Below are 8528 nucleotides of genomic sequence, written 5' to 3'. Positions count from 1 at the left end.
GGGAGGGAAGACAAGGAGTTCAATCTTGGACATGGTGAGTTTTAGGTGGCGGGCAGACATCCAGATGGAGATGTCCTGAAGGCAGGAGGAGATGCGAGCCTGGAGGGAGGGAGAGAGAGCAGGGGCAGAGATGTAGATTTGGGTGTCATCAGCGTAGAGGTGATAGTTGAAGCTGTGGGAGCGAATGAGGTCACCAAGGGAGTGAGTGTAGATTGAGAACAGAAGGGGACCAAGAACTGAACCTTGAGGAACCCCTACAGTAAGGGGATGGGAGGGGGAGGAGGAGCCTGTAAGAGAAGAACCAGGAGAGGATACAGTCTGTGAAGCCAAGGTTGGATAGCGTGTTGAGGAGAAGGGGGTGGTCCACAGTGCCGAAGGCAGCTGAGAAGTCGAGGAGGATTAGGATAGGACTTGTCTGCTGTGTGACCCTGGACAAGTCACTTCTCTTCTCTGTGCCTTAGTTTTCCTGTTTGCTCCCCCCTTGTCCTCTGCTGCCCCCCTTTTCCTCTGCTCCTCCTCCCCTCCCCATCGCCCCCACTCCCTCCCTCTGCTCTACCCCCTCCCCACCCCACAGCACTTGTATATATATATATATATGTGCATATTTATTATTCTATTTATTTTATTAATGTGTTTATGGCTATAATTCCATTTATTTATATTGATGCTATTGATGCCTGTTTACTTGTTTTGATGTCTGTCTCCCCACTTCTAGACTGTGAGCCCGCTGTTGGGCAGGGATTGTCTCTATTTGTTGCTGAATTGTACTTTCCAAGCATTTAGTACAGTGTTCTGCACACAGTAAGCGCACAATAAATACGATTGAGTGAATGAATGAATTTAGACTGTGAGGCCCATGCAGGACAGAGACTGTGTCCAGTCCGATTATCTTGTATCCACCCCAGTGCTTAGAACAGTGCCTGGTACATAGTAAGCATTTAACAAAAACCACAATTATTATTATTATTTTTATCTGAAGCCATGCAGTGACTCCAGGAGTCTTTGATCGACAGTAGCTGATCCAGGAGGATTCTGGCTAGGAACTTGCTAGCAAGGGAGAATTATGAAACACCTCTATAAGTCAATCGATCAATCAATCAGTGATATTTATTGAGCATTTACTATGTGTAGAGCACTGTACTAAGTTCTTGGAAAAGTACACTACAACAGAATTAGCAGACATATTCCATGCCTGTAATGAGTGTAGGGTCTAGAGGGGGAGACAGACATTACTAGGAATAAATAATTTATAATAGTTTTGAGTTCTGTGGGGTTGGGAGTGGGGCAAATATCAAATGCCCAAAGGTCACAGATCCAAGTGCAGTTGGATTGCTGCAGTTGGATCTTTTGTCTACCTTCTTGAAGGTGGTGTCTTTGAGATCTTGAGGCAGCTCCCCAGTATTTGAGGAAGAGCTTTTTCAAAATGGTATTGGCTAAGCGCTTACTATATGCCAGGCAACAGGAGTAGATGCAAACTAGTCTGGTTGGACACAGTCCCTGTTCCACCTGGGGCTCACTGTCTTAATCCCCATTTTACAGTTAACTGAGCCACAGAGAAGTTAAGTAACTTGAGCAAACTCCCACAGCAGGCAAGTGGCGGAGCAAGACTACAACCCAGGTCCTTGACTCTCAGGCCCATTCTGTATCCACTAGGCCGCACTGCTTGTTTGTGTGAGAGCTAAGACAGCGTCTTCTCACCATGCTCGAAGATCTAGGCAGGTTTGCCATCAGATCAGGATACTTTGCCATGCTTCATGGCTCTGACAGTGGACAGAATGCTGTGCTGGGTGTCTACTCTGCACAGAGCATTGTGTCCAGCCTGTTCACTGCCTTCAAGTAGTTTACAATCTAATGGGGAGGGAGCAGGTACCTATAAAATATAAATGAAGGAAACAAGAGTGAAAACACAGATACAAGTGATGACAGCAAGGAAACAAATATTTCCTTCCCAAACTAAGCCCTTTATTTCCCTTATCTGCCTTCTCCTCTGTGTCCACTGTACACTTTGCTGTGTACTCCTTAAGCACTTTGATACTTATCCCAGCCCCACAGTACTTCTGTAAATATTCTTAATCTCTACCTCTCCAACTCTAATTTATTTTTGTGGGCAGGGGACGGTCTACCAACTCTGTATATTGTACTCTACAAAGCACTTGGTACAGTGCTCTGCAAACAGTAAGTGTTCAATAAATACAATTGATTAACTTCTTTCTCCCCCTATAGACTCCAATCCCTTGTGGGCAGGGATTGTGTTTATTGATTTGGTTGTACTGTATTCTCCCAAGCACTTAGTACAGGGTTCTGCACACAATAAACATTCAATAAATACCACTGATTGAATGACAGCCATACAGCCCTGGATCACTTCCACTTTGGCCCCACCACCGGTTACATGTTCATTTCTTGTACTTCCCAAGTGCTTAGTACAGTGCTCTGCACACAGTAAGCGCTCAATAAATACGATTGATTGATTTCTTCTTCTTTTTTATGGTATTTAAGTGCTTATTATGTGCCAGGTGCTGAACTAAGCAATGGAGTAGATACAAGCTAATCAGGTTGGACACAATCCTTTTTCCCACATGGGGCTCACAGTCTAATCCCCCTTTTATAGACGAGGTAACTGAAATACAGAGAAGTTAGGTACGTTCTTTAACTTGAAAAGCACCCAGTATAGAGCTCCTGGGGCAGGAGGAGGTCAACAAATACTACTAATTGAAGGATTGAATGAAAGACACAGTCACAGAGTAAGAGAGACATAGCATTACTACTACTACTACTACTAATAATAATAATTGCACTGTGTGTTAAGCACTTACGATGTGCCAGGCACTGTACTAAGCGCTGGGGTGGATACAAGGAAATCGGGTTGGACACAGTCCCTGTCCCGCATAGGGCTCACAGTCTCAATTTTCATTTTACAAATGAGGTAATGGGCACAGAGAAGTGAAGTGACTTGCCCCCCCAAGTGCAGCCCCGGAGGTGGCCACTAGAGGGCGGGCGGGCCCACGGACCGGCGATTGGTCTATACTGTCCCATCCAATCAATCAATCAATCAATCAATCAATCGTATTTATTGAGCGCTTACTATGTGCAGAGTACTGTACTAAGCGCTTGGGGAGCACAAATTGGCAACATATAGAGACAGTTCCTACCCAACAGTGGGCTCACAGTCTAAAAGGGGGAGACAGAGAACAAAACCAAACATACCAACAAAATAAAATAAATAGAATAGATATGTACAAATAAAATAAATAAATAAATAAATAGAGTAATAAATATGTACAAACATATATACATATATACAGGTGCTGTGGGGAAGGGAAGGAGGTAAGAAGGGGGGATGGAGAGGGGGATGAGGGGGAGAGGAAGGAAGGGGCTCAGTCTGGGAAGGCCTCTTGGAGGAGGTGAGCTCTCAGCAGGGCCTTGAAGGGAGGAAGAGAGCTAGCTTGGCGGATGGGCAGAGGGAGGGCATTCCAGGCCCGGGGGATGACGTGGGCCGGGGGTCAATGGCGGGACAGGCGAGAACGAGGTACGGTGAGGAGATTAGCGGCGGAGGAGCGGAGGATGCGGGCTGGGCTGGAGAAGGAGAGAAGGGAGGTGAGGTAGGAGGGGGCGAGGTGATGGAGAGCCTTGAAGCCCAGGGTGAGGAGTTTCTGCCTGATGCGCAGATTGATTGGTAGCCACTGGAGATTTTTGAGGAGGGGAGTAATATGCCCAGAGCGTTTCTGGACAAAGATAATCCAGGCAGCAGCATGAAGTATGGATTGAAGTGGAGAGAGACACGAGGATGGGAGATCAGAGAGAAGGCTGGTGCAGTAGTCCAGACGGGATAGGATGAGAGCTTGAATGAGCAGGGTAGCGGTATGGATGGAGAGGAAAGGGCGGATCTTGGCAATGTTGCGGAGCTGAGATCGGCAGGTTTTGGTCACGGCTTGGATGTGAGGGGTGAATGAGAGAGCGGAGTCGAGGATGACACCAAGGTTGCGGGCTTGTGAGACGGGAAGGATGGTAGTGCCGTCAACAGAGATGGGAAAGTCAGGGAGAGGGCAAGGTTTGGGAGGGAAGACAAGGAGTTCAGTCTTCGACATGTTGAGCTTTAGGTGGCGGGCAGACATCCAGGTGGAGATGTCCTGAAGGCAGGAGGAGATGCGAGCCTGGAGAGAGGGGGAGAGAGCAGGGGCAGAGATGTAGATCTGGGTGTCATCAGCGTAGAGATGATAGTTGAAGCCGTGGGAGCGAATGAGGTCACCAAGGGAGTGCGTGTAGATTGAGAACAGAAGGGGACCAAGCACTGAACCTTGGGGAACCCCCACAGTAAGAGGATGGGAGGGGGAGGAGGAGCCTGCAAAAGAGACTGAGAAAGAACGACCGGAGAGATAAGAGGAGAACCAGGAGAGGACGGAGTCTGTGAAGCCAAGGTCAGATAGCGTGTTGAGGAGAAGGGGGTGGTCCACAGTGTCAAAGGCAGCTGAGAGGTCGAGGAGGATTAGGACAGAGTATGAGCCGTTGGATTTGGCAAGCAGGAGGTCATTGGTGACCTTTGAGAGGGCAGTTTCCGTAGAATGAAGGGGACGGAAGCCAGACTGGAGGGGGTCGAGGAGAGAGTTGTTGTTGAGGAATTCTAGGCAGCGCGTGTAGACAACTCGTTCAAGGAGTTTGGAAAGGAATGGTAGGAGGGATATGGGACGATAACTAGAAGGTGAGGTGGGGTCAAGAGAGGGTTTTTTTAGGATGGGAGAGACATGGGCATGCTTGAAGGCAGAGGGGAAGGAACCAGTGGAGAGTGAGTGGTTGAAGATGGAACTTAAGGAGGGGAGAAGGGATGGAGCGAGAGATTTCATGAGATGAGAGGGAATGGGGTCAGAAGCACAGGTGGCCGGAGTAGCACTTGAGAGGAGGGAGGAGAGCTCATCTGAGGATACCGCTGGGAAGCATGGGAGAGTAGCAGAGAGTGTTGAGAGCCGGGGGGTTGGAGAAAGGGGGGAAGAGACTTCGGGGAGGTCGGACCTGATGGATTTAATTTTGTTAATGAAGTAGGAGGCCAGATCGTTGGGCGTGAGGGAAGGAGGAGGGGGAGGAACCGGGGGCCTGAGAAGGGAGTTGAATGTACGGAAGAGCTGGCGGGGGTGATGGGCATGGGTGTCAATAAGGGAGGAGAAATAGTTTTGTCTGGCAGAAGAGAGGGCTGAGTTAAGGCAGGAAAGGATAAACTTGAAGTGAACGAGGTTGGCATGGTGTTTAAACTTTCGCCAGCAGCGTTCGGCAGCTCGAGCTCCAGCACTTCATTCATTCATTCATTCACTCAATCCTATTTATTGAGCGCTTACTGTGTGTAGAACACTACTAAGTGCTTGGGAAAATACAATACAGCAATAAACAGTGACATTTCCTTCCCACAACGAGCCCACAGCCGTTGGGGAGACAGACATCAATACAAGTAAATAAAGTTACAGATATGTACATAAGTGCTTTGGGGCTGGGAGGGGTGGAAGACCAAAAGGAATAAATAAAATTACAGCTATGTACATAGGCTTGGAGGGAGGAAGAGCAAAGGGAGCAAGTCAGGGCAAGGCAGAAGGAAGTGGGAGATGAGGGAAAGTGGGGCTTAGTCTGGGAAGGCCTCTTGGAAGAGGTGTGCCTTGAATAAGGCTTTAAAGCTGCTCTAGTAACTGGACAGCAGGGCCCAACCCTGTGGGAGAGGGGCTTGGTGGCACCCTTAGAACCCGGGGTGTGGGTGTGAGGTACATACTGTTGGGCCATTTAGACAACAAGTTGGAGAAACCACAATGAGTTGAACTAGGTCTGAGCTGGGGCCTGGGAACTGGGGCAGCTCACTCCGTTTGCCTCCTACTCCCCTTGACAGACTTTGTAGCCCAGAGAGAATCCCACTGACCCACAGCTGTACCATCTTGGCTTTCACTCCCAACCTGTACTGCAACGAGGGGCCTGGATGAGAGCAGCGGAGACAGAGCCCACAGACCTTGACACCTCTGGGTTGGCCTTGGCCGTGACTAGGAACGGGTTATCTACACCAGCTGTTTCCACTTCCTCTCTTCCAATTTGCTCCTTGACCCCCTCTAATCTGGCTTCCGCCCCCGCTTCACTCCTTAGAAACTGCCCTCTCCAAGGTCACCAATGACTCCTTCTTGCCAAATACAACAACCTCTACCCCATCCTAATCCTCCTTGACCTCTCATTTGCCTTAGAAACTGAGAAACACCCCCGTTTCCTGGAAACATTGCCCAACCTCAGCTTCACTGACCCTGTCCTCTCCTGGTTCTCCTCGTATCTCTCTGTCCACTCATTCTCAGTCTCTTTCATGGGTTCCTCCTCTGCCTTCCACTCCTTAACTGTGGGAATCCCTCAAAGCTCAGTTCTGGGTCCCCCTCTATTTTCCATCTACACCAATTTCTTTGTAGAACTCATTTGCTCCCATGGCTTTAACTACCATCTCTAGGCAGATGATTCACAATCTACATCTCTAGCCCTAAGCTTTCTTTTTCTCTGCAGTCTCCAATTTCCTCCTGCCTTCAGGACATCTGTACTGGATGTCTCACCAACACCTCAAATTTCACATATCCAAAACAGAACTTCTCATCTTCCTACCAAACCCAATCCTCTCCAGGACTTTACCAACACTGTAGACAGCATGACCATCCTCCCTGTCAAACAAGCCCATAACCTTGGTGTTAGCCTCAATTCATCTCTCTCTTCAACCCAAATATTCAATGTGTCACCAAATCCTGTAGGTTCAACTTTCATAATGTCGCTAAAATCCGCTCTTTCCTCTCCATCGAAACTGCTACCTCGTTAATCCAAGCATTTATCCTATCCCACCTTGATTACTGTATCAGCCTCCTTGCTGACCTCCTTGCCTTCTCTCTCTCCCCACTTCAGTCCATACTTCACTCTGCTGCCCAGGTCATTTCTCTACAAAATAATTTAGTCCATGTTTCTCCACTCCTTAGGAACTCTCAGGGGTTGCCCATCCACCTCCACATCAAAGAAAAACACCTTACCATTGGCTTTAAAGCACTCAATCATCTTGCCTCCTCCTATCTTACCTCTCTGATTTCCTTCTACTACCCAACTTCACTCTTCTAATGCCAGCCTACTCACTGTACTTCGATCTTGTCATCTTACCGCTAATCACTCGCTCACATCCTGCCTTGGGCATGAAGTGCCCTCCCTCTTCATATCCAACAGACAATCATTCTCTCCATCTTCAGATGAAGCACTCCTATGAGTCCTTCTCTATGATCTCATTTCCCCTACACCCTCTCCCTTCTGTGTCATCCTTGCACTTGGATTTTTACCCCATTCTCAGCCCTACAGCATTTAGGTACCTACCCATAATTATTTATTTACATTAATGTTTTTTTCTCCCTCTAGACTGTAAGCCCCTCATAGAAAGGAAATGTGCCTACCAACTCTGTTACATCGACCTCTCCTAAGCATTTAGTGCAGTGCTTGGCACAAAGCAAGCACTCAATAAATACAAGCTCCCCCTAGAATTCCCACCTCCAGCCCAAACACTGTCTGCCCTCAGATGCCTGCAGTAATCCAGTTGGGATAGGATGAGAGATTGAACCAGCAGAGTAGCAGTTTGGATGGGGAGGAAAGGGCGGATCTTGGCGATGTTGCAGAGGTGAGACTGGCAGGTTTTGGTGACAGATTGGATGTGAGGGGTGAACAAGAGAGCAGAGTCGAGGATGACACCAAGGTTGCGGGCTTGTGAGACGGGAAGGATGGTAGTGCCGTCAACAGTGATGGGAAAGTCAGGGAGAGGGCAGGGTTTGGGAGGGAAGATAAGGATTTCAGTCTTGGACATATTGAGTTTTAGATGGAGGGCAGACATCCAGATGGAGATGTCTTGAAGGCAGGAGGAGACATGAGCCTGAAGGGAGGGGAGCGACCCTACTGAGAGCTCACCTCCTCCAGGAGGCCTTCCCAGACTGAGCCCCCTCCTTCCTCTCCCCCTCCTCCCCCTCTCCACCCCACCGCCTTACCTCCTTCCCTTCCCCACAGCACCTGTATATATGTATATATGTTTGTACGTATTTATTACTCTATTTATTTATTTTACTTGTACATATCTATTCTATTTATTTTGGTCTCTGTCTCCCCCTTCTAGACTGTGAGCCCACTGTTGGGTAGGGACCGTCTCTATATGTTGCCGACTTGTACTTCCCAAGCGCTTAGTACAGTGCTCTGCACACAGTAAGCACTTAATAAATGCGATTGATTGATTGATTGAGAGAGAGCAGGGGCAGAGATGTAGATTTGGGTGTCATCAGCGTAGAGATGATAGTTGAAGTCGCTTGGCTTCACAGACACTGTCCTCTCCTGGTTCTCCTCTTATCTCTCCGGCCATCCATTCTCAGTCTCTTTTGCGGGCTCCTCCTCCCCCTCCCATCCCCTTACTGTAGGGGTACCTCAAGGGTCAGTTCTTGGTCCCCTTCTGTTCTCTATCTACATTCACTCCCTTGGTGAACTCATTCACTCCCACGTCTTCAACTATCATCTCT

The sequence above is a fragment of the Tachyglossus aculeatus genome, chromosome 5, assembly GCF_015852505.1.
Source record: "Tachyglossus aculeatus isolate mTacAcu1 chromosome 5, mTacAcu1.pri, whole genome shotgun sequence".
NCBI lineage: Eukaryota > Metazoa > Chordata > Mammalia > Monotremata > Tachyglossidae > Tachyglossus > Tachyglossus aculeatus.
This window is presented reverse-complemented; position numbering follows the sequence as displayed.